General features: G+C 39.0%; 1 protein-coding gene and 1 long non-coding RNA gene across 14 annotated transcripts in view; one reads left to right on the forward strand and one right to left on the reverse strand.

Moving 5' to 3' along the window:
- Window positions 1-1,181, reverse strand: part of RNF180 (ring finger protein 180) — a 276,981-nt gene extending 275,800 nt beyond the window's left edge. For 7 of the 13 annotated variants that reach the window (XM_070587474.1, XM_070587482.1, XM_070587472.1 and 4 more), the window contains exons 1-2: window positions 1,046-1,181; window positions 736-830 (exon numbers count right to left, since the gene is read on the reverse strand). The gene's annotated coding sequence lies outside the window, so the exon portion shown is untranslated. The remainder of the gene's footprint in view (window positions 1-735; window positions 831-1,045) is intronic. The other 6 variants (XM_070587467.1, XM_070587464.1, XM_070587473.1 and 3 more) reach the window with 4 other exon arrangements.
- LOC139077904 (uncharacterized) overlaps window positions 1-27,393 on the forward strand; it is a 61,291-nt gene that overhangs the window by 613 nt on the left and 33,285 nt on the right. The gene's annotated exons all lie outside the window — the stretch shown is intronic.

The following is a 27,393-nucleotide window of genomic DNA, read 5'->3' on the forward strand; positions in this document are numbered from 1 at the left end:
CTATACCACTGGGGCCTGCCTGAGAACATTTTTCATTGTTTGCCAAATATGAATTAAGTATCTAACAAATTTATAAATGCCATACCTATATAAACACATCCTAATACCACAGATTAGAAACACCAGTATAACCAGAATTTACCTTAAAATCTATTTTAATTTTCAGTTAATTGCTAGAAATACAGCATTTTGGGAGAGGTGGTGCCTTATTGCATTTCCACCTTCTTTTTATTGGTATATTTATTCTTAATTATGAAAATGGTGTAACCACATTTCAAACATTTGGGATGAGGAGAAAAAAAACAAAACACATTCATAATCAGTTCAACACAATCCCTGTACCTCATATTTCAAAAAAAAAAGAAAAAGGTAAAGAAAAGGAAATCTCCGTTCTGCTGGGAAAGTGAGGAGGTCACCTTTCTCTAGGGTCTGCTTCTTGGGGCACTCACATGGCACCACATAGCTAATTTTTTACTATGTCACTGCTGTATGTTGGTGCTGATGACCGGCTGCTATTCTGAGCATCATTTTTTGTAATATTATCCCCACCTGCTGGCACTTTGAGATATTGCCCCCAAAAGCCTCTGAAGACGGGAAGCACCACGCTCTGTTTTCACAATTATTAGTTGAGATCTTTGTAGACTATCCCTGCTTGATTCAAGGTAAGGCAATGACACCAGACCCTATTGAAACCTGATAGTCTTGGTTCTTTTGGTTTTCCACACTGTTTAGTACCTTGTAATCTTGCCTGAATGGAGGTTGCAGCGCTGCTTCTGTCAGTTTTGAATGTTCATCATTTTGCCTTCTCTCCTTTCTCAGAATGGAAACTCCTTGAAAGGAAAGTATGTGCTTTATTGGTACTTAATAAATAAACTTGACTGGCTCACTGGTCCAAATAATAATATCTTAAACAACATAAAGAGAACACTAAAATTTCAATGCAACATAATAATTGATGTGCCTCTTTAGAGCCAAATATTCCCTATCACCTCTGTATGACTTGGTTTCCTCCTATACAACAGCACCAGTAAAACTGCAAACTTACCTTGTCTCTTACATTGAGCACCTGGCTGCTCTTCCTCCCTGTTAAACTGAAGCTGCTGCTTCTTGGTTTCCCCTCCCTTTCACTCCTCGATCTGATTTCTATCCTCACTACTCCACCAAACCTGCTCTCACCAGGGCAGCCAGCCAGTGCTTTCTCACTGAATCCAATAAGCACCATTCAATCCTTATTTAATGTGACCTGTTGGAAACATTGTGTACTGTGAACTATTCCCTCCTTCCGGGAACACTCTGTCTCTGTTTTCACAGTGCAGTACTCTCCTGATTTTCGTCTGACCTCCCTGGCACTTGCTTCCTAGTGTTTTCTAGGTCCCCCTCCCTGCCAGGTGCCCTTTAGGGTTATGCTTTCTGACCTCACCTACCAACCCCAGCACTTTATACATTTTTCCTGGGAAATATCATTTACTACCAGGACTTCGTGTAGCGATGATTTCCAACTCTGAATCTGTAACCCAGTTTTCTTCAGTGTTATAGACATTTTCACTTACATGTCTTATAGACAAATCAAAGTTACCATACCCCAAATGGAATATGTGATCTCCTTTGCACACTGTCTTCTGTAGTCCCCATCTCAGTGAACGCTTTCACTCTCCATACTGACGCCCAAGCCAGAAACCTGACTTTCACCCCTTCCTTTGCCATACTCTCCCATTCAATAGATTATCAAATCAATTCTATTTTTCAAAGCTATCTCCAGTCCACCCAGTATTTTCTATACTTACTAATACTTCCTAGTTCCAGCATCATCCTCTTTTTGCCTGGATTACCATTCGCAGTTTTGTTCCCTCTAATCCATCCCAACATTGTTGACAGGGTCATTTTCTAAAAAAAAAGTATGGCTATGTCACTGCCACTTTTAAGAGCCTTTGAAGTTTTATCCTGCCCTCAGGATAAAGTCTAAAGTCTCTGACACAGTTTATAAAGTCCTGCTTACTCTCTAGCCTTAACTCACCATTTCTTCCAGCACACTCTGTGCTCCCACTACACTGTCAAAGGGCGCTTCTGGGAATAGGTTATGCTCTGTAACCTCTAGTAGTTGAACGTGCTGACCCCCTGCCCCCAGAGTAGAGTAGTCCTTCCTTATCTGAGGGTTCAGTTACCCATGGTCAACCTGGTCTACTGTGGTCCAAAAATATTAAATGGAAAATTCCAGAAATAAGCAGTTCATGATTTAAACCTCCTGCTCCATCCTGCCCAGGACATGGATTGTCCCTTTGTCCAGTGTATCCATGCTGTATACGCTACCCTCCCATTAGTCACTTAGTAGCACTCTTGGTTATCAGATCGACGGTCGCAGTGCTTGCGTTGAAGCAACCCTTATTTTACTTAATAGTGGCCCCAAAGCATAGAGTAGTGATGCTGCCAATTCAGATATGCCAAAGAGAAGTTATTATTGTTAATCTCTTACTGTGCCTAATTTATACATCAAACTTTATCATAGGAATGTATGTATAGGAAAAAACATAGTACATGTGGGGTTCGGTACTATCTGTGGTTTCAGGCATCAACCAGGGGTCTGGGAACATATCCCTCGCAGATAAGAGGGGACTGCTGTATGCCTGCCCTCAATTTGTCGCCATTCACTTGCTTATCTCCTCTTTATTTTTGAGTTTTGTTTTGAGTTTTGAGCTTTAGCTATATGTTACTTTCTTCAGAGGGGACCTTCCCTGACCACCCTCCTTCCCCCGCCATGGCTGTTCTCCCACCTCTTACTGTTTTCATCCCTGCCAGAGCACTGGCTGCGTCCCCGCCAGACTGTAAGCTCCTTAAGGGCAGCCACTGGGTCTTGCTGTATCCTAAGCCCCAAGCGCAGTGCCTGACACAGACGGGGAACACTTTAGATAGTTGTATCCAGTTGAGGTAAATCACCAAATAATCTTTATAACAATTTTTAATAGTAACATTCTATGATGCTGAACTACAAAATTTGTGTTTTGGGAATGATTTTCTTGAAGATCTTTTTCTTACGCAAACTTAAAAGTGAAGGTTTACAAAGACATGTCTCATGTAGAGTTTCTAATAAGAACTTTCAAAGCAAGCCACCAAGAATCTTTGTTTCTGGAAAGAACTTATTTTTCTTGAATATAAGCAAGGAAAACCACTGATTACACCTCTCATATACGTTTAGATATGCTGGCAGTTGCCATAATGAGGAATAAAGGTTTAACTGTTGTATCAGTTTCCTGCAGCTGCAGATAACAAAGTATCACAAACTAGGTAGCTTAAAACAACAGATGTTTATTTCTTACAGTTCTAAAGGCTGGAATTTTTCAATCAGACTGTCAGCAGGTTAACTTCTTCTGAGGGCTCTGAGAAGGAGAATCTGCTCCATCCATGTCCTTGTCCTAGCTTCTGACGATGGCTGGCACTCCTTGGTCTTCCTTGGCTTGTAGATGCATCGCTCCAATCTCTGTCTCCATCTTCATTTGCCAGTCTCCCTGTCCCTGTCCTCACATGGTGCTTTCTCATAAGGACACCAGTCATGTTAGATTAGGGGCCCATCTGCTCCAGTATGACCCCGTGTTAACTTAACAATTTTATCTACAAAGACCTATTTTCAATAAGGTCACATTCTGAGATAGGGGGTGTTAGGACTTCAACATATCATTTTTTGGGGAGACACAATTCAACTCTTAACACCTGTTTTAGAGTACAAACACATGATGAAGAAATATGTTTAGCTTTTCTCAAGGAGAAATCAAAATTATCTGACAAAACCTCATCGTGCTGGTAACATGGGAAGTCAAATCAGAAGTAATCTTTAAGTCTCCAAAGTAACTTACGTTTGTTGAGGGAAGTAAAAACAAAGTTGTATGAATGAAAAGTCAACCTTCACTTCTTGTATTCCATCTCTACTTTGTATCCCATGTACTACTTTGAAGGCTTTGCTGTGAACAGGATGATTTGTGTCCCTCCTCATCTTTCCCCCAAAATATACAATACGTAGGGTGATTTTTCTTCCTTCTTTTTCTTTTCTTTGAAACCTAATGGGAATAGACTATATATCTTGCCATGATACTTGTCCCTTTTACCCTTTTTTACAATCTAATACTTTTTAGCTTTTGCATGGTATTATATAACATAGAAGTCCTGCAATTTATTTAACCATTTTTCTAACAACATTCACATTGTTTCCAGTTTTTACCACTTTGAACAACACCGCAACTGACATGTATTATCTTCTAACACGTGTCCTCATACTGATGTTTTAAGGAATGGAACTTCCCAAAAGTGGGCACGTTTGGTCAAAGGGTTTGTGCGTGTTATACTTTAATGGACTTTTCAAGGTTACTTTCCAAAAGGAAAGGACGTAGCATTTCACCTCCACTGGTATTTTTGAGAATGTCCATTGCCTCACCAACACTAAATGATTTTGTACTCTATAATTTGGGCTAATATTGGGAGGGGAGGGGTGAAAAATGTATCTATTTCTTTTTTTTTAATTGAGATAACATTGGTTCATAACATTAGATAAATTTCAAGTGTATGTCATTATATTTCAACTTACGTATGAACTTCATTGTGTTCACGATCAAAAGTCTAGTTTCCATCCGTCATTGTACAAATTTCTCCCTCTTCCTCATTTCTTTAATTTTCATTTCCCTGACATCTCACCTAAAAGAATGACAGAGTAGATAGTCCAAAGCTGATATGTTAGCCCCATGACATCCTGAAGTTCCATACTAAAAAGAAAGAATTTGGGACAAAAGGGATCACCTTCAGCTGTCTGTTCCACTGAAAGAAATCTATAGAAGTCCCACCCAACCATTTCCAATTGCATTTTACTGACCAGGTCTTAGTCACTTGACCATATCTATCTGAAAGAGGAAAGAAAATGTACGTTTCCAGCCTCGGTAGGGATTCTCAGGCTTTCTCAGATCTCTTCTATGGATACACGTGCTCTGCACTTCTTGTTCTCTCTGGAGAGGGAATTCTTAACATTATATGCCTGCAAAGCCAGGCCAGGGGCTGACAGCCAGGCCCATTTGCTTCTCCTAGAGCCGTGCTGTGTGCACAGGATGTGTGCTCTCTCCCAAACCTGCAGAGTTGGTCTGGCTTTCTGTGAGCACTCACTAACTGTCTGCAAAGGCTCTCTCTCACCATCCTTAAGGACAAGCACAGGGAGCCAGCCACAAGGTGGGGTATGTGTGGGTGAGGAACGCAGAGTATTGGGGGTGCCCATGGGCCAGTTGTGGGGATTTGTAGGCTGGCGTCTCCAGGGGCTCGTAGGTGGGCTTCCCGATGGAGTCCTCAAAGTGATTCGTATCTGCATCCCTTTGGTACGAAATGTTTTGCTGTTCTACTGGCCACTTTCTGCCCCACAGTCACGTAGTTCGCGACTCAGTATAGCGGATGGGGCCAGAGAGGAAGGGGCCCCTTCCCATACAACGGGGGAAGCTCACTCACACGCTCTCACTTTTCCATATGGGAGAAATTGTGGGCTGAGGTCTCTCCTGACGCTGAGCTGTGCTCCCTCCAGGAGAGGTGACATAGGTAAAGTAAAACTGTTCCTCTTACCCTCTTCAATGTGTCCCATCTTGGATTTTCTTTTGCTCCAACAGTGTGCTGGGACTTCTTTCGCTAGACTCTTGGACTGCCACAAAGGCCCTCTTATCTGTAGAGATTATCAAAATTGGTGTTCTTTTGGGGAGAGATGGTAGAAAATTCTTATTTTGCCATGTTGATGACATCATTCCCAGGGCTTCTAATGTCCTCTTCGTGGATGTTTATGTGGTGTCCAATTTTTCACCATTATGAATAATGCTGTAAAGTACATTATTGCTCATTCCTTTTTTTTCTGCAGAAGTGTGAGCATTTCTCTAGGGTATATTACTAGGAGTAGAATTGCTAGATGTAGGGTGTACCTCTCATACTTTACTAGAAATTGCTGAATTGCTCTCAAAATTGATGTAAAAATATACACTCCCACCAGTAGTACAGGAGTATATGAGGGTTCCTGTTGCTCCATATCTGGTATGTTCAACTCTTTTAATTGTTATCAGTTAGAAATAACATCCCATTGTGGTTTTAAAGTGCACTTTCCTGACTACTGGGGTGCTTACATTTAGATTTCTCTTTCTGTGAGTTTTCCATTCACATTACTTTTTCACTGTGTTGTTTTCTTTTCCTTATTGATTTGAAGAAGTTATTTTTTATTCTGGATAATAGATTTTGTTGATTGTGTACAATGTAAATGTCTTCTGCTAGTTGGTGACTTGTCTTTTCATTTTCTTTATGGTGGCTTTTGCTTTGCAGAAGTTTTAGTTTTAATGTAGTCAATGTAGTATTCTTTTCCTTTGTTATGATTTTTATGTCTTACTTCAAACTCTGAGGTAATCATCTTTATGTTCTTTAAAAATTGTTAAAATTTTGTTTTTCATAATTGTCATTAATCTACTTTGTGGTTGACATAATAATAATAATAATAATGTTATTGTTGTTGGATAACCTTTTGTTTTGGCAGCATTATAGATTGGTTCATTCTTCCTCCATTGATTTGTAATTCTTTGAAACATATAAACATCTCAAGTTTCCATATATGAGTAAGTCTGTTTCTGGACTTTCTATTTAGTTTCATTAATTTATCTCTGCATTGACACCAGACTTTTAAAATCACCATTTCTTTTTTTTTAAAGATTTCATTTTTTTCCTTTTTCTCCCCGAAGCCCCCCAGTACATAGTTGTATATTCTTCGTTGTGGGTCCTTCTAGTTGTGGCATGTGGGACGCTGCCTCAGCGTGGTTTGATGAGCAGTGCCATGTCCGTGCCCAGGATTCGAACCTATGAAACACCGGGCCACCTGCAGTGGAGCGCGTGAACTTAACCACTCGGCCATGGTGCCAGCCCCTAAAATCACCATTTCTTTATAATAAATTTTGATATCTGGTAGGCAAGTAGTCTATCTCATTTTTCTTAAATCTATGTAGTCTAAACTTGGCTCTTTGCTCTGCCATAATAGTTTAGAATCAGCTTGCTAGGTTCCATAAAAAACGCAGTGGAAATTGACTAGAATTAGTCTGAATTGAATGCATAGATTAATTGGGGGAGAAGTGATGTCTTTGTGATACTGAATCTTCCAATATAGGAACATTATATGCCCTTCAGATTATAGAAGTCTTTTATATCATCTTTAAACAAAGTTTTGAAAATTTCTTAATAGATGTCTTACAGATCTTTTGTTATTTCCATTCTTTGCATAAATGAATAAGTAAATAACATTTGTTGGTATTTGTCACAAATGTTATGTTTTTTAGAGATTACATTTTCCAATCTTTTGTTAGTGTATAGGACTGCAATTGGTATTTTTAAACTGATTTTATTTCCAGAGTCTTTGATGAAGTCTCTTATTAATTCTAATAATTTGTCAAATTTCTTGATTTTTCTGCTGACATTTATGTCTTTTCTCTTTTCAACCTTAATATATTTATTTTCTTTTTCTTATCAGTTCTTTAAAGATTAGAATTCAGCTGTAACCCTATCTGATCTTTATAATTTTTAGTGGTGAAATGGGTCAGTTCCACAAATGTTAGCTCTGGGGTGAATCCAGGACTTCATAGCACATGTAGGGATTTTCCTCCTCTGATTCTTTTCTCCCCATGATTTCCCCCTACACCCTAACTCTGAAAAGCCTCTTTTTCTGGTCCTCTGGCTAAAAAGCTGGGGTTTTAGCCTCACAGGTGGTCATGCACTTCCTGTGACTGGCTCTGCCTTGTTGTGAAGCTGCTAGAGAAAAGGGGAAGAGAAAAATAATGAAGATTTCCTTTTTCATAGTCTCTGAATAACAGGGACTCCTTTTCTTAGTTCTTCTCAGATTTTTCTCTCAGATGTTTAGATAGTTGTGTAACAGTAACAGCTGCATGTAGCTTCATGACTGAGGCTTGTCTGAGGCAGAGACTGAATAACAAAAACCCAGGGATTCCTCCCAGAGTCTCTGTCATGCATTGACCCCCCTCAACCTACTTCGTGGTCCTCAGGCCAGAAAAAGGGTTTCTCTTGAAGTTTTTTACTATCCACACCCTCTGTAGTTCCAGAGCTCTGGCTGCTCTAGAGTGTATGCCTGGAGGCATAGGGGAGGGGAAAAGCCCAGCAAAATCTCTGCCATATTTTTTTTGAAACAAGACATAAAAATTGTAAAAAGGAAAGAATACTGCATTGACTACATTAAAACTAAAACTTTTGCAAAGCAAAAGCCACCACAAACAAAATGAAAAGTCAAGTCACTAACTAGCAGAAGTTTGTTCTTATTTCCTTTTCACATTCCTCAGATAGTTGCTCGATGCCTCCTGTTCAGGGTTTCTGTTGTAATCATTGAAAGAAAGAGGGTGGAGTTTGCTTCCTCCAGTTTAGCTGGAAACAGAACCTCCATCGAAACGCCTCCTCATGACAGACAGGGGGCAGCACGGCTTCAAACACTAAGTCCTCCCAGGCTCTGGACTGTTTATTTATTTGTTTAGTTATTACCTCCCCACCTACTCTCTTTTCTCCTTCTGGATCTGCCACTACTATTCTATCTGCCATTCCACTGTCTTGTATTTTGTTTATAATTTACATATCTTTGTGTTCATTGTATATTGGGAGTCATTTTTTTTCTACTTTGTTTTCCAAAATAGAAATTTGATTTTATCTGTAAATGTCCTTGTTTAACTTATCCATTTACTTCTAAAGTTGAAACATCATAATTTTAAATTTTAGAAAATCTTTTTTATGTTCTAAATTATCTTCTTTTTTTTTTTTTAAATTAAAGCTCTCATGTCTTTTCTATCAATTCTTCTTCAGTGGGATTCGCCTCTTTTAGGAGTTTAGCTTGGTCTTTGTCTTAGTCTGTTTGGCCTGCTATAACAAATACCACAGACTGGGTGGCTTATAAACAACAGAAATCTACTTTTCACAGTTCTGGAGCCTGAAGTTCCAGATCAAGTTGCCATCATGGTTGCATTCTGGTAAAGGCCCTCTTCCTGTTTCGTAGCTGGCACCTTCCCATTGTGTTCTCATGTGGTGAAAGGGTTGAAGGTTCTCTGTGGGATCTCTTTTATAAGAACGCTAATTCCATTCATGACCTAAGCACCTCCCAAAGGCCCCATCTCCTAATAATACTACCTTTGAATGTTACTATTTCAATATATGACTTTAGGGGTGACACACACATTGAAACCATAGCAGTCTTCCTCCATCAGATTTTGTTTCTTCAGTGAGTTTTAATTTTCATTACCTGTCTATGGTTTTCTAAAAGTAGTTTAGGATGGTAGGGTCTCCAGAACCAGGAAAATGACATCCGAGTGAGGAGTATGTGTGCAGGGAAGGCAGCCTTCAGCCCTCTCCACAAACCTGAACCTGAGAGCAATTCCACTCATCTTTTTAGGCATCCTTCAGGTCCACTGGGATTAGCTTCCCAGAACAATACACAAGCAGCCACAGCTGGACATGCAACTTCTTTCTATCAAGACTCACAGGCTTCTATCAACTGAATGGCCCAGAGAAATCACAAAATGTTTTTTTTCCCTTCACAACCTTTACTCTTCTGCTCCTCCCTCTCTCTCACCAATTCCCATGTCTGCTCTCCTCTACAGATTGCAGGAGACTACCTTGGGCCCCAGGTGGCCTCTCTAGGTCCTACCCACTTTGCTATTCAGGTTTTTGTGTTATACCATAGAGGAGAATCAGGGGTGTGCCCCAAAGACTCCATCTTCCCTGAATGTCCCATAGGTGCATTCTCATTCCTCAACTGCCAGTTGAAAACTGTTAAATGTCCTGTGAATTTTGTTGGCACTGATTTAAAGTTAACAACCTTGGTTTATTTCACTTGCCAAGGATGATCCTATCTCAGTTACTTTCTTAATTTGCATCAGTGTCCTACTGAGTAATAAAATGTTAACCCTTAAAAGTTATATTCCAAATCTCTGAATAGATCATTTGAAACATATAAATGGGGACATGTTCAATTTTATTTTCACATGTACAGGTCTCTTTTATTATTTTGCTTCTTAGAGTGCCTTAGGAAGATTTAAAATGAGACAAGTTTCTGAAAAATGCTTTCCTAAAATCCCAGACCCATTCCTGTAAGTCTGGCACTTTTCTATTCCAAACAAGCAGTGGCTATAGAACAATTGGTAATTTTTCTGACAGGTGGTAGGAAGCAAAACTTTTACTTTATGGATGGGACACTAAGGCCAGAGAAGAACAGATAACTTGTTTGGTGGTACCATTACACGAAGGTAAGGCTGGGACCCAGACTTGCATGTTGGTCTTCCTGCACCACCACAATGGAGCAAGGAAATGATTTAGGGACAGACACAGTTGATGGACTCAGACAATAGATGAAGAGACAGAGAGGTGAGAGAAAATGTGAGCTACCTTCCATTTTCGTAAGCGTCGAAGATGACTCAGTCCTTCACTCTGGTGAGTGGTGTTTTGAGGAACATAATGTTTCCTGTATGTGGTTCTTGTGTGTACATCTTTTCAGGAAGTGAAATGTTAAGAGCTAATAGTTGGAGAAGGTCTTAACAGGTCAATTTATCACTTCAGATACAGTCTACTCACCATATAGGAACTAGAGTTTTAAGGCACTTAGACAAAGGAACAATATTTTATATTAAGAATAATTGAAATTAATAAAGTCTATGTTTAGCTTCTCAAGTTTCTTCTTTAGTGTTTAAAATAACATTCCCTTAAATTTGTATTTATGCTTTATCAAGTAATCTTACATTCATTATCTTGTTTGATTTTTCCCTGTCTCTTATCTTTTATAAATTAATTTCACCAATATCCAGGATCACACATCTGGAAGGTACACAGTGGTTGATTCTATGCTTTAACTTCTTTTGGCAACAGAAAAACCTGTATTATTATTTTTCTAACAACAAGAACAACAGGACATTAAAAGAGGGTGAAAGTAAGAAGAGAGAATGAAGAACTCCTTATACTCTCTTTACTGTCAAAACATCTTCTAAGGAAAAGATTTGTTACTAGGCACTACTTTTGTGAATTTAAGTTAACATGTTCCCCTTCTCAGGATATTTGCTGAGAAACTTTATGCTTAATTGTGGAAGAAATAATTTGTCTCTATTAATGGAATTTATGCCCTATAAGCAGCTTTAGAAGCCTGTAAGTGGAGCAGTTATTTTGGGGAACATCTAGGGGATTGATTATATTCTGCCCTACTTATACTAACCCAGAGGTAAGATAATTGATGGCTGGAAATATTATTGCATTTGTACTTTCTTAAACGTGTGGTCCTTGTAACCTCATGCTATGATTCTTAAACCAGCTATGGGGAAATTCACAGCCTTCAATGGACATTAAATATTGAATGACATCACCTTTTTATTAGATATATGTGTTGATTCTAAAGTCATTTATTTATGTTTTCCATTGATGTGTTTGCTCTTAACAGAGTAAATCAAATGTTTATGAGAATGGCTGTCATTCTTGATGAAAGGCTGTGCTCATGATAATTGCACAGTCTTATTTCGCTGAGAGGTGCCCTAACTACCTTTGCCTGTGGTTAAGATTTATGGCCAATTTAATGCTTCATGGTAAACGTGCTTTTTCTGCCTGGGCTTGCTCATAAAGAATATCGACCCTGGTCTCTGGAGCTCAATGGGATCTTATGTGAATTGAATTAGTTGGGTGGTTTGCATTTCATGTGAATAATAATTCAAGGCTGTGCAGTAGAATTTCACTTTAAATTGGTTGGGCAAATTCATATTCTCACACAGGTATTCTTCCCAATAATGGTGTTGTTTAGTGGTGCAAATTGGACATAAATATATTGACATCCCAGGCTGGTTTCAAAAAGCTTTTACCTTCTGGTAAATTTGAAGAATGAAGAATGCTGAGGAGAACAGCAGTCTTTTTTTTGAAGAAGAAGACTGGCCCTGAGCTAATATCCATGTCCATCTTCCTCTACTTTATATGTGGGACGCCTACCACAGCATAGCTCACCAAGCGGTGCCATGTCTGCAGACGGGATCTGAACCAGTGAACCCCGGGCTGCCATAGTAGAAGGTGCACACTTAACCACTACGCCACTGGGCCATCCCCAAGCACTCCTTTTTCAAGGAGGTATTCAGAGTTCTTGAAACCATTATTTCCAGATTGTTTCACACCAAGTTGGAAGTGCTTCCATTTGGGCCTCTCCAGCTGAAGCTGGCTATGGTATTTATTCATTCGCTCAGCAAATATTTATTGAGTGCATGCTATGTGCCAAACTCTATTCTGGCTCCTGAGGATACAGCAGCAAAGAAAGCAGGCAAAATCCCTGCCTTTTCAGAGCCTATTTTTAGTAGGAGATGGATTGTAAACAAGGTAAATAGCATGTTACATACGAATCAAGTACTAAGGAGAAAAATAAATCTGGGAAGTGTTGGGAAAGGGATTGCAATTTATATAATGGGACCAGGAAGGCTTCACTGAGAAGGTGGCTTTTGCACAAAGATTCGACCAAGGTGAGAAATAAACCACACGGCTAATTAGGGGAGGATTATTCCTGGCAGAGAGAACTAAGCAGACAAAGGGAACAAGAGTAGAGGGTGAGGTAATGATGGAGGCTAAGGGACCAGATTAGGTAGGCCTTTATAGGCAATATTTAGCCTCTCTTTTCAATTCAAGAGAAACACTATCTAGGGCAAGTAAGGAATTCAATTTCTACTTTCAAAAAATATTACTGATGCTAGGAATGTTTCCTGGATATCAGGAGCCAAGATATACTTCTTCCCATTAGCACAGAAGGATACTTTGTGTTTCTTTTCTTAACGGAAAAAAAGACTAATGTTTGCTTGGCGTTGTGTCTACATTTCCGAATGGAAATTAATTCTTGAGCAGTTGTAATTTACTTGCTTCTCTACTGCTTCTTTCACGTCCATAAAGCAGAAAGCCTTTCTCTCTGCCTTGGGATTACTTTACAGGAAGTTATTATTACTATTCCTATATTATGTTATCTCTTTTGACTCTCTATTGAAACATCAAATAACTGCCTGAGATTCAAGGATTATCGCTTTGAGTAGCTTAATCTCAGTTCCATTTTTGAGATCATTCACACAGTGAGCACTCAATAAATTCCTGACATTGAGGGAAATTCATTCAATCCCGAGTATAGATGACCCAGTTCTCCTTGATCTAATCCTTCATTTAACTTGAACACCAAATACGTGGTGTATTTTCAAGCAGTTCCTATAAGGTATGAATGCTTGGGGAGGATGTTTCTGAAAAGAAAAGCTGGAGGTAGGAGAAGTAGACTCTACCTGCTGAATCTTTCTTTCCTTAAGAGGGCTAACTGCTCCTCCTGACTTTTCCCCACTATCATTTAATTACTGTATTTCTTAGGTATATGGTTTTTCTACTACATAGCACCACAAATAAAGGAATCATCGTTGTTTTATAATCATTATATCCCCAATGCTTAAGGTCATACCTAGTCTATTTTAGGCACTCAAAATATTTATTGAATGAATTAATTCATGAATTTAAATCTAATATATTCCCTTTGAACTCTTCAACCCCTCCAAAATTTTCACCCTGGGAACCCAATTCAGGTTGTTCTGCTTCTTGAGGAAATTAGGTAACTCTAAAAACAGTATAAGCCTGAGATAAGCAAGGGATTGGCAAGCAATAATGCCATCAACATGTAGACCTTGGGGTTTGATTTCTGGAGAAAGCCCATGGAGGCGGTTTATTCAGAGACCTAACCCAGACTAATCTCCTACGATGTGGCTTGGGAAAAAACCAAACAACAGAAGTCAGCAGCAATGATAAAAAAAAATAGGAGGAACCCTGTGACTTAGAATATTGATGTCCTTTTTTAACTCCAAAATCTCTCTTTCCAACCGTTATTCTCAAATCAGAGGTTCCATTTTGCCCAATCTTTCTTTACTGCTTAGAACAGACATGACAGAAACAGCGTGGATTCATGTTAAGTGGAATGGGATGTGAATTCCTGATTCACCAGCTAAGCCAGTTTATTCACCTACAAAAGTGAGATCAAGAGTCCCAACTCAAAGGCTTGTTAAGATTAAGTGAAATAAGACATGTCAAGTTTCAGCTTGGAATTTGGTATGTAGAAGCCCACTGAAGATGTTCCTTCTCTCTCCCTCCAAATGGTGGCCCAGAGGTCACTAATGGCTGTTGTTCCTTTTTTCCTATCTTGTGTACCTATTGGATGTTTAGGATCGAAAGGCTCAGAGTTATATACAGAAGTAAGGTAAGAAATGGAGAGGAAAAAAAAGAAAAGAGACTGAGGGAGAGAGAGGTGAAGAGTCCAGACAAAGAAAGGACAAAATTCTTAGGCAAGCCATGGCTAAGGTATGGTAGGATGATTTAAATAATTTCTTAATACAACTTCTTGCCTCTGATATTTTATCTTTCTAGTTCAATCTTCACACTTCAACCAGAGTTCTCTTCTTCATTGGCTCATGCCATTTCCTAACCCCTTGCCCCCATCTCAAATCCACATTGACATCCCTCTGATAATCCCTATGCTCTCTAACTTTACTGGATTGCTCACTGTTCCCTAAAATACCATGAATTTTTCTGCCTTTATTAACTTGAGAATCCCTTTGCTCAAGGGGATTGCTCAAATCCTACTCCTTCTTGCAGTCTTAGCTCAAGATACAGTGTTCTGCAGGAAGCAGGGTCGGTTCTTCCAGGTAGAATAAGCTGCTCCTTCTTGCTTACTCCTATGGAACTTTGTGCATACTGTGGCTGTTATGTTTATTTTTTCTGCCTTATTCTAATATAGAAAACATGATTATTTTATTTATTTATTTTTGCTGAGAAAGCTTCACCTTGAGTAAACATCTGCTGCCAACCTTCCCCTTTTTTTGCTTGAGAAAGAGTAGCCATGAGCTAACATCTGCACCAGTCTTCCTCTATTTCGTATGTGGGATGCCTCCACACCATGGCTAATGAGTAGTATGGGTCCGTGCTGGGGATTTGAACCTGCAAACCCCGGCCACCAAATCAGAGCATGCAGAACGTTAACCACTAGGCCACTGGGTCTGTCCTTAGAAAGCATGATTATTAATCATCTTAATCTCTGAAGGTATGAGTCTGTATGAGGAAAGAAAAATAATAAAACATGAAAATAGTCACTAGTTAACTGACAAATTGTAATATTAATCCCAACTCTTTCAATTCTTTTCCCCACTTATCATAAATTATATAAATCCATCACCAAAATATTTACATTTTTCTACTGGTTGGTGGATGCTATAGACATGCCATAATACAATTCAGATACAATGTGAACAAATTGCTGTGAAATTTTAAGAGCTACAAAAAATACAGGAAATCACAAAGTCCAGGTAAATGCTAAAAGTCACTCACAAAACTATTGACAAGAAAAAGACAGAGAAATTTGACAATGATGATGACAAGAACATCAAAAGTGAATAATTGCATACCAAAGCATTTGCAAAATTGATGAAGCTGGCTAACATTTTTACAAAGGAGGTCCTCTTTATGAAAGTGTTATAAAAATTCAAATGGAAAGTGAAGACCGTCATACTGTAAACTTTGCACAAAAATTTTCTAGAAAAAATTGCATACAAAACTCAAACATGTGGTTTATTATTTGTTGCAATTATAAGCTACATTTTGTTAAATATAAGATAAAGTAATTTTTTCGTGACTGAGTTTTATTTTTTAATGATACCAGCAAATTGAATACTATAATACATTAAAAAGATTATGAACCATGATCAAGTGGGATTCATTCCAGGGATGCAAGGATGGTGCAATATCCACAAATCAATCAACATGATGCACCACATTAACAAAATGAAGAGTAAAAATTACATGATCATCTCATTAGATGCAGAGAAAGGATTTGACAAGATACAACATCTATTTGTGAAAAAAAACTCTGAATAAAATGGGTATAGAAGGAAAGTATCTGAATATAATAAAGGCCAGATATGACAAACCCATAGTTACTATCATTCTTTTTTTCTTTTGAGGAAGATTAGCCCTGATCGAACATCTGTTGCCAATCCTCTTCTTTTTGCTGAGGAAGACTGGCCCTGAGCCGTGCCCATCTTCCTCTACTTTATATGTGGGATGCCTACCACAGCACCGCTTGCCAAGTGCTGCCATGTCCACACCCGGGATACAAACTGATGAACCCCGGGCTGCCAAAGCGGAACATATGAACTTAACTGCTGCACCACAGGCTGGCCAGTTAATATCATTTTAATGGAGGAAAACTGAAAGCTATCCCTCTGAGAACAAGAATCAGACAAGGATGCCCACTTTTGCCACTCTTATTTAACATAGTATTGGAAGTCCTAGCCAGAGAAATCAGGCAAGAAAAAGAAATAAAAGGGATCCAAATGGGAAAGGAAGAAGTGAAACTGTCACTATTTGCAGATGACATGATTTTATCTATAGAAAGCCCTAAAGAACCCACCAAAAATCTTTTAGAAATAATAAATGAATACAGTAAGGTTGCAGGATACAAAATCAACATACAAAAAAGAAGTTATGTTTCTATACACTAACAATGAAGTAGCAGAAAGAGAGATTAAGAATACAATCCAATTTACAATTGCAACAAAAAGCATAAAATACCTAGGAACAAATTCAATCAGATGTGAAAGACCTGTACACTGAAAACTATAAAACATTGTTGAAAGAAATTGAAGAAGACACAAAGAAATGGAAAGATATTCCGTGGTCTTGGATTGGAAGAATTAACTTAGTTAAAATGTCCACACTTCCTAAACCAATCTACGGATTCAATGCAATCACCGTCAAAGTTCCAATGACATTTTTCACAGAAATAGAGCAAATAATCCTAAAATTTATATGGAATGGCAAAAGACCCCAAATAGCCAAAGCAATCCTGAGGAAAAAGAACAAAGCAGTAGGTATCACACTCCCTGACTTCAAAATATACTACAAAGCTATAGTAATCAGAGCAGCATGGTAGTGGCACAAGAACAGACACACAGATCAGTGGAACAGAATCAAGAGCTCAGAAATAAACCCACACATCTATGGAAAGTTAATTTTTGACAAGGGAGTCAAGAACATACAATGGAGAAAAGAAAGTCTCTTCAACAAATGGTGTTGGGAAAACCGGACAGCCACATGTAAAAGAATGAAAGTAGACCATTATCTTACACTATACACAAAAATTAACTCAAAATGGATTCAAGACTTGAAGGTAAGACCTGAAACCATAAGACTTCTAGAAAAAAGAAGAAAACATTTGCAGTACGCCCTTCAACATCAGTCTTAGCAACATATTTTCAAGTACCATGTCTGACTGGGAAAGGGAAGCAACAGAAAAAATAAACAAATGGGATTACATCAAACAAAAACGCTTCTCCACCATAGAGGAAACCATCAAGAAAATGAAAAGACAACACAACAATTGGGAGATTATATTTTCAAACCAGATATCTGAAAAGGGGTTAATATCCAAAAATATATAAAGAACTCATAATCTCAACAACAAAAAACTAACAACCCAATTAAAAATAGGCAAAAGATCTGAACAGACATTTTTCCACAGAAGATATACAGATGGCCAACAGGCACGTGAAAAGATGTTCAACATTTCCTTAGGGAAATGCAAATCAAAACTACAATGAGATATCACCTAACTCCCATCAGAAAGGCTATAATTAGCAAGATAGGAAATAACAAGTGTTGGAGAGGATGTGGAGAAAAGGGAACCCTCGTACACTGTTGGTGGGAGTGCAAGCTGGTGAAGCCACTATGGAAAACAGTATGGAGATTCTTCAAAAAATTAAAAATAAGATTAAAAATGCCATATGATCTGGCTATTCCACTTCTGAGTATTTATCCAAAGAATGTGAAAACACTAATTCAAGAAGATATGTGCACACCTATGTTTATTGCAGCATTACTTACAATAGCCAAGATTTGGAAGCAACCTACTGCCCATCAAGGGACAAATGGATAAAGAGGATGTGGTATATACATACAATGGAATACTACTCAGCCATTAAAAAGGGTCAAATCAGACCATTTGTGATAACATGGATGGACCTTGAGGGTATTATGCTAAATGAAATGTCAGAGGGAAAAAGTCAAACCATATGATCTCACTCTTAAAAAGAAGATAAAGACAACAACAAACAAACACATGGAGAAGGAGTTTGGATTTGTGGTTACCAGAGGAGAGCGGGGGAAGGGAGGAGGGTGAAAGGAGTATTTAGGCACATGTGTGTGGTGATGGATTGTAACTGTGATCTACACAGAAATCAAAATATAATGATGTACATCTGAAATTTATATAATGTTATAAACCAATGTTACTGCAATAAAAAAAGAAAACGATTAAATCCAGGCCAAAATTTTTTTTTTAAGTATACTTACTATGAACTTCTATTCCCTTCAATAAGGGGCTTTTTTCTGGTACAAATTATCTTGGGAAAATGAGCTCTTCCTGTAGTTGGTTATTTGCAGACCTTTTGAAGACCTTAGAATGCCACCTCCATTAAGACAAGCACTGTGCTTTCACTAGCCAATATGTTGCCTTGCACATGAACACTAATATACCATTGACCATGAGCTCAACACTGATCTCAGCACTGTACAAATATGAACTCATTTAATTATTAATATACTATTTCAAGGTAGGTATTATCTTCATTTTACAAATGAGAAAACTAAGGCATAGAGAATTTGAGCAACTTGTTGAAGGCCACACAGCTTTAAGTGGGAGTGCTGAAAATCCAACCCAGGCTATCTGGTTCCAGAATCTATGCTCTTAGCCAACACTCTATGTTGTCTCTATGATTTTAGGCTCCCTCCAGATGTTTGTGGAATAAATAAAATTTTAACAGTATATGAGTATGATAATGTAATCTGCAGATCAGATTCAAATGAGACTCTGAGGAAGGGGTGACCATTAAGGAGGTTTATGGTATCTTAGATGGTGATAACTTCTAGAAGAAAAATGCAAACACAAAGACAAAAACAAACAAAACTCTGAAAATACTTCCATTGAAATTAAGACTAGCTGGCTTCCTTCAATATAGTCTTTTATTCCATTTATATCTTCATTATTCTCTGATCATAAAATAGAATACAAAATGTAAATATTATAGAAACATCTTGTGCACATTTTGCCAACTGTTTTCTCTACAACATAGAGATACATCTTGCATTATAGTCTGAATTGCTTTGCTCCATTTGTCCACTATCGACAGTGCTGTGTGTTGTACAATGAGAACGCCTGTGGGCTAAGAATCAAGACATTGCTGAACTTTCTCTGTATAGCACGTGGCGTGGGGACTGGCACTAGGAAAATGCCGGAGTCCCTTTTCCATTCTCACACCCCACCTAGGTCCCCTTGAGGTTTTCTGCTTCCCCAACTTCCCCAGCAGCCCCACCCTTGTCTCAATTTATAGCAGCCTGTTCTCTTTTAGACCCTTGTCCAGGCTTTACTTCTGTACCTCAATCTCTTAGGGACCTGCTCTCTGCTGGGTGACAGAGACATAATTTGATGACCTCCCCGGGACTCCTAGGTTTGCTGAGTTGTCATGTGGGGCAGTTTGGGGGTAGGACTGGGGCTGGAGGTACCAGGCGCCTGGGCCCTCCTTATCTCCCTCAAGGAGAATACTTCACTGTTTATCTTTCTATAGGTACTGTGGTGAAAAGTACATTCTCAACAGACGACAGTAGAGCTCCTTTTTGGAAGGGAAGTAGAAAGGAGCTGTCTGTGTAAGGAAGACACTTTGATGTACTCTATGGAGTTTGAAGTTTAGAGATGGCAGGAGCCCAAGTAACAAAAACAGATAGTTAAACTATATGCCTGAGAAAGGGTGAACAATTTTTATTTGTTTATAATTCTTTTGTTGTAAGAAGTGGGCTGGGAGGGATGGAGGAAGGGGAATGAGAGTAGGCGGGTAAGGAAGAGAAAAGAGATAAAGGAGAGTGCAAAGAAAAGTCAGCAAGATGGAAATTCTGTTGAGGTGAAGGCACAGTGGGACATTCTCTGGGGGGGGGGGCAGCAGAAAGAACTTTCAAGAAGGGAGAATTTTTAAACATGCACCTTTATGTTTCCCTAATAATTAGAAAATAATTTAACTCCAAGTGATGTGTGCAAATGTAATGAGCATTGAAAACCTTGACAAGGATGTTTTCATTCAAGTGCAATGCAGCACAGAATAAGAGTAATATGAACGGCAGAGGAGTCTTCAAGCAAAGCAGGCAGTGGTTGGCCTCATCCCCAGGAAGCCACAGAGGTCTGCCTGGGGCTTTGCACTGCCACAGGGTGGGGAATTCAGAGTTTCAAACCGAACTTATGTCTCTTGCAAAGAGATTGGAGCAGCTTGTTGTTTCTGGGGTATATGTACATTTTGTTTGAAAAAAGAGTCCTCTGGTTAAAAAAAAATGTGTGTGTGTGTTTGTATGTGTGTGTGTGTGAAAGACCATTGAACCCTAATCCCTATAGCTCAAAACTCTTCATTTGCTCAAGTTGGTTTCCTGCCAGGGGACACTCAGTGTGGTAAAGAGACCTTGTGATGAGGAAATTAGACAAATAGAGGACAGAAGCTCTGTAGCACCAAGAACATGCTTGGCAAATAGTAGAGGTGCCCAATTAATAGTCATTTGAGTAGAATCCATAAGACAGTGCCTTATAGTACCGCACAGTCACCCAGGTCCTTTGCTGCCTGGGAGGGTCTTAGCCTTGGTCTCACATATGCCTCATATGTGAATTTTCTACTCTTGGTAGAAATTTCCTTCTGTTATACAGCAAGTCTGCCTGTGATACCAATCTCAGTAGAAAATGAAATATTTGCTGCTGATCTCTCCCCACCGGCTCGTGAGGAAATCTCCTTCCTGCTGATTTGAATGATGTTTACGTGGCCACATTAACGCTGAGGTCATTAGTGCTCTACATATAATCCATATTCATGAACTCTATGGGAAATGTTTTGCTTTTCCAGTTCCCAGGTAACAGGATCTCCCCAATAAGCTTTACTGTAGTAATTTTTATCTGCTTATGTTCAATGTCTTGTTTTCTGGGGAATGTTCCCTCATACATCCTTGCGGGCACATATTTGGGAATGAAAAGAAGGCAAAGACTTATCCTGTCCCCCACCTGCCACCACTGCCCACAAATCACCCAGAAAATTTGGAAACTGTTGGAATAAACGCGTCAAAGGATGTGGGACAGAGAAAGAAGATGATGCTTCTCTAACATTTCAGGTCTTACCGGGTTCCCTGCTTGACTTTCATCCTCTTCCCACAAATGTGCCCCCAGTTTCCTTCTCGACTACAGACTCAGTCCCAACCAGGGCCTGTTGGCCAGAGTCAGGGTTGGGTGGGGTGGGGAGAAGTGTCTCTAGATCAATACTTATTTTTTTTCTTTTAAAAAATCACCCTTTCCTTTGTTCTATCACCATGCACATGAGTTTATTTACATTCAGCTTGATGTGTTGTAATCACTACTTGTAGACTCAGCTGGCTCTGACAATGCACCCCATGGCTTGTTCAGGGGATCATGGTTCCTTGTATTGCACTGACAGGAACTGAATCATTGTTTTGTTCCTTCCTGGCTTATCTTGATGATTTATATTGTACGGCTGGTCACTTGGATCTTCCTCATTCTACCTTTTATGCCCCACTCTCAATTTGGCTGGTTTCCATTTCATTCTACGCTACCCTATCCCAACCTCTTGACTCTTGCCCCAGGCTGAGCTCTGATGAACTATGATTCCGGCGTGGTGGGCAATACGGATCCAGGGTTGCTCTGGGAAGTGGTTTCTAGGAACAAAACAGACACTAAAGCTAAGCAGGATTCCTAAAGAATTTTCACTTTTTTTCTATACAAGCAATTACATTGGATTTTGAATCTAAAATTATCTTTGGATTAGCACCATTATGGAATACTATAAAAAATTCAAGCTTCACTAATTGTCCCCAAACTATATTTTAAGATTTTTTCTTTGATTCCAAGATCCACTTAGATTTCACTTGTATTTAGTTGTTATGTCCCTTTGGTTTCTTTTTCACCACGTTTGTTTGTTTCTCATGGCTTTCATTTTCTACTGACCCTCTTTGAACTTCATTATCTCCAGAAAACAGACCATATCATGTCACTCCACACCAGTTTCTTTCTTTTCTTCAGTCTCTGTTGCTCCTCTGGAGTCATCATCATTCATCGCTCACACCCCTCTGGACCTATTCTAGTACTTGGTAATACAGCTGTACAAACTTTATGATATACCTGTCATTCTCCAAAGAAACCATGGGGTAGAGGGAAAAGTCTACGGTGTAGACGCACAAAAGCACAGACTTAAATACATAGACATACACGTGAGACCCTCTCTCCTCTGGGATTTCTCTCCTAGAATGTGCATTGTCAGACCAGGAGCCCAGGACAGGAGAAACAGAATCCCCGTGGTTGCCAAGGGTTACACTCATATCCCATTTGAGCATTAAGTGATAACTGTGGCTTCTGGTTGATGGACAGATACTAGTCTGGCAGTGACTGGAAGATTCCACTGTAGTATCTTTCCAGAAGATAGACTTCAAATACAGAGATGGCTCGGAAAAGGTTGAAGGCATTTTTATTGCAGAGAGAGATTTCTCTTCACGGGAAAGACAATAATTAATAGATGATAAAAGCTTGTCAGAACATTTCTTCATAGTCTGGACGAGATACTGTCAGGCCACGTATTGATAGGGAAGCAGGGAGCTGCCAAATCTGTTCCAGGCCTGCTCTGAGTTGGCTCTCAACAGTCAGAGATTACCTGCTGGTGCTGTTGCCTGCGTGTGAGGTTGGTTCAAGCGCTTCAGGATGGCTGAAATACTTCATGCCAATTTGGCACTGGGTGATGGCTTACTTTACAAGTGATTTGAAGTCTTGTTCTCTGTATAGGCTCTGTCTTCTCTATAGGAGCTTCCGTCCTCCCTCCCTTTCTTTTCTTGTCAGCAGATGAGTGCTGCCCTGTCCCGGGCATCACGTGGGGCATAGTGAAGGATGCAGTCAAGAGTCTGATGTCACACAGCTTGCAGTCAAGTAGGAGAGCAGGGCTGTGCCTTTTATAACATGGCTGTAGTCTACAGCTCTCACTTAAGAGGTGCTCAGCAAATCTCATTCATTACCAAAGGGAGCTGATCCTTAATCTCCTTCCAGTTCTCATGCACTGGACTGCTTGAGATGTTTTTGAATACTGAGGTTCCTTGAGTTGAAGGGGATGAGCCATGTGTGGCTATTACAGCTCATGCTGCTTTTAGTCAACACTCAGGTTGTTAGAACTCCACTGGAGAGGCCGGGAATATAACTCTGGAATCTGACAGGGAGTCAGTTTAGCAGGTTTCCTGAGAACTGCGGCTCTTGCAGTGAGTTCAAATCCTGGCTGTGCCATTTACTAGTTATATGACCTTGGGTAGGCTACTTTAGTCTGTCCTTATCAGTGCAATGAGAATTACAATAGTAGTTACTTCATAAGAGCTTGAGAGGGTTTTACCACAATTCAGGGGAAGTGCTTGGCATGTGGCTTGTCACACAGAAAGAGCTCAATAAACAATAGTGATAATTGTGGTGGTGGATTTCAGCAGTTTTCAGACTCTACATCAGAAGGTAGGACATATAATCAAAGCTTTGACGTCTTTTGACTACTCTGTCATTGAGTATCTGCAACAGTTATTGCTATAAGGCTTTTCCTTAGTTATCAGAATTCTTAATTTATTTCATTTCTCCAAATAATTGGATGATCAAGATCTTCCTCATATTCATACCTCATATCTCATACCAGAGATGCCAGTGAGTAATATTATACCTCATTACTTGATGCTGAGGGCTCAAGACATCTGGTGGAAAATGGTTAAAATCTTTTGTTAACGTGTTAATAAAAATTGATAAAACACAAGGAAAAAGATTTTATTAAGCCCCCTTGTTATCTTTTAGTAAATGTCTTTAAGAGGTACTTACAAGATTGTGAATGAAATTTATTTGATATGATTCTATGGTTAATTTACAAGATTTTATTTAAAAAGAATGACATAAAAAGCTCTATTCCCAAATGCTGTCCTGAGAAGAAAGCTATGAATACTGAAAAGCAGTGTCAGTTAGAGGTAGAAATCCCAACAGCTTTCATTTTTGCTTCTGTGCTATGGATATGCTATTTGGTCTTTGCTTCCCTTCAAATGAGTCTTATTTATTTAAACAAAATGCATTTTCTCTGCACCTAGAGTTAATTACCAAGCCGATAGAAGGCAAGCCTGCTATTAATTGTGCTGCGAGGATAGCTACTAACGTTAAAAAGTGGGTTCCCAAGTTCCTCATGGAATTCTGTTGCCCCTGTGTCTGCATAGCTTGATCACTCATTTTGCCCAGGTCTCTCTGCTCAAAAGTTAACCTCCTCCATGTGACCTTCCTTGAATATGTAATCTTAAATAGCATCTCTCATTGTTCTCTCTCCTCTAACTCTGATTCATTGTGTATAGCACTTACCTTGCCCTGAGATATTATAAATTAATTTTTAATTGCCTGTCTCCCCTTCCTGCCATCTACACCATACCAATGCTCACAAGTTATGAGAGGACGAGGATTTGCCTATTTTTACCAGTTCTATACCAGTCTTTGGAACAGTTCCTGGCTCATGTTGATGTTCAATAGGTATTAAGCAAACAAACCAACCAACCAGCAAACCAAGAGGCAGAGTGGCATGGCCGAAAAATTCTCGACTTTAAATTAAGGTACAGGTTTGACTCCTAGCTATGTTTACAGCAGAACTTTTTGTCTATAGGCGAGCCAACTAATTTTTTGAGCTTTAATTTCCTTGCATACAAAATGAGAATAACAAAATCTATCTTGTAAGGGTGTTATGACTTTCAAATGAGATGGTATATGTGCAAATGCTTTATACACTCCTTATAAACAATATCAGTTTAAAGAGGTTTGTTATTATCACTCACAGACTAATAATTGTGACTGTTGAACTATTCCATTTTAAGTTCAGAGGACATGACAGCACTTTATATGTTTGGCAGGTAGCCAGTTTATAAACTTTATGACAGCACTTTATATGTTTAGCAGGTAGCATGTGTCAGTTAAGTTTTGTTTTTTCTTTCCCCAGAAAACACAAGAGGTCTGTGCTGAAGTCTTATAATTTTGGTCATTTGGATGTGGGTCTGATTTTCGCCTGAGTATTCATGGAGTCTAACTATTACCCAAGCTCCTCCTCGTGGAAGAAAGACTTTTCTCTGTAGGTTTCTTGGTGAGGACATTCAAATAGATACCTGGGGCAGGGGGGTATCATTAACACAATTTTACCTGAAAATTCAGGAATTAAATAAATATGTGGTGGGTTTTTATTTTGAATGTGATGGTAGACTGTAGTTTGATTTGAATCTTTTAACCGTTTCTTAAAAGTTTGTTGTAATTTAGCATTGAATACCTTCTATTAACTAAATGCTATACAACACAATTTTTAGTATCTAGAATATTCTATTTTCAACTTTTAATTTTGGCAAATAAAAATGCATATAAACTTTAGAAATTTTGAGAAGTTATTGATATGAATACTAACTGAAGATGCATTCAATAAATTATCCATTTTTAAATTTGGCAATATATATCCAAAACTTTAAACATGTGTATAATCATTGATATAATAATTCCACTTCTAGAGATTTATCCCCCAAAACTAATCATGGTTATAGACAAAGCTTTATATTAAAGTTACTTGGTATAGCATTGGTTATAGCAGAAACCTCAGGGGAAATAATATAAATGTCTAATGATAGGGAATCAGTTAAATAAATTATATTATACTTATAAAAAGGAATAGTATAAAGCCATAAAAAAGGATGCAAAAGAATATTTAACATCATGAGAAATATTCAAGATATAGTATTGAATGAAAAAACCAGTCCATGTACTATGTGTATGTGTATGATTGTGTGTGTATAGATTCCTTTTTAAATAGAACAATCTGAAATTGACAGGATTCAAATAGAAAATGGTTTTTATTTGAACAGCTACTACCTTCAAATGTATTCTGTTGAATCTCTCTTCTCTGCCCCTTTTGATATCTTGGAAAGATGCTTTAGCTTTTCGGTTATTTTCTGTTGTGAGCATGGTCTCCATATTACAGTTCATTTTCAGCATCAAAAAAGTCCTGTCTATTCTAAATGAAAACTTTCAGGGCTGGCCCTGTGGCGTAGTGGTTAAGGTTGGTGTGCTTTGCTTCGGCGGCCCCGCTTTGGCTCCCTGGCATGGACCTGCAGTACTGTCAGCCGCCATGTTGTGGTGGTGCTCCAGATAGAAAATAGAGGAACATTGGCACAGATGTTAGCTTGGGGCAAATCTTCCTCTGAAAACAAAACAAAACTTTAAACTCACACCTGATTCAGAGTTCCTCTTCCCTTCATGACTCCTACTCCTCCACTGGGGCATGCAACAGAGAAGGGGTGTGTGGCCTGATTTTTCTCTCTTCCTCCCACCCCTTCCCTGCTGCCTCTGGCTCCTCTAGGGCTAGGCAGGGGAATGGGTATTAGAGGGACAAGAGCAACAATCTTATGTCACTGATGCTACTATAATCTGCTTGAGTGGCAGACATCCAAAATTTGGCTCTTAATCGGGTACAAACATGGATTCTTTGGCAATTTTGAAAAAGGCCCATGTTGTATATTTCCTTGATATAAGCGATGTATTCAGTTTGAACTCTTACAACAACTTCTCTCAGTTTGCCCTTGGTGATGCATTCCATAACTTATCCCTCTAGGTTTCTCTTGCTCCAGTAGACTGCCCTCTTGTACAGAATAATTTCAAGAAAGCTCAAGCCCAGCTCTTCTCTATGGTCTTCTTGGGCCATAGAAAACTCATACATTCTTGCTACACCAAATAATCACAGTTCAAGGTTTCCTACTACTGCCCTCTCTCTTTGTATTACCATGAGAATCCACACTGGCCAACCTCCAGCTTTTAGCATTTTCCAAGTGAGAAGCTGGTATCAGCCTATGTTCATGTATGATCCCAGGCTCCAGAGACATCTCAAGTTCATTCAAGAACTCTCTTCAATGGCAAAGCTAGGTTTCTGCTGTTTAGGACAGATAGACAAAGCAATTAGAGAATAAATATTGGGTCACAGACCAGTCAGGACAATACAAAGAGGATGGAATTCATAAGCCAAGAACAAGTTTGTGGAAAAAAGGGGCCCTACAGAATTAATGTGGTTCTGCTTCTAGGATAGGTTGATGAACATATCTCCCTATAAGAAAAAAAAAGGAAGATTTCTAACTCCTAGGGTTGGAGCTAAGGGAGTCCAAAAAGACATGAAGAGACAGTTGCAATATCCATGTATTTTCAACCTGAGAGCACTGAGGTTTACTACCTTTTCTAATTAT

The sequence above is a fragment of the Equus przewalskii genome, chromosome 20 (assembly GCF_037783145.1).
Source record: "Equus przewalskii isolate Varuska chromosome 20, EquPr2, whole genome shotgun sequence".
Lineage (NCBI taxonomy): Eukaryota > Metazoa > Chordata > Mammalia > Perissodactyla > Equidae > Equus > Equus przewalskii.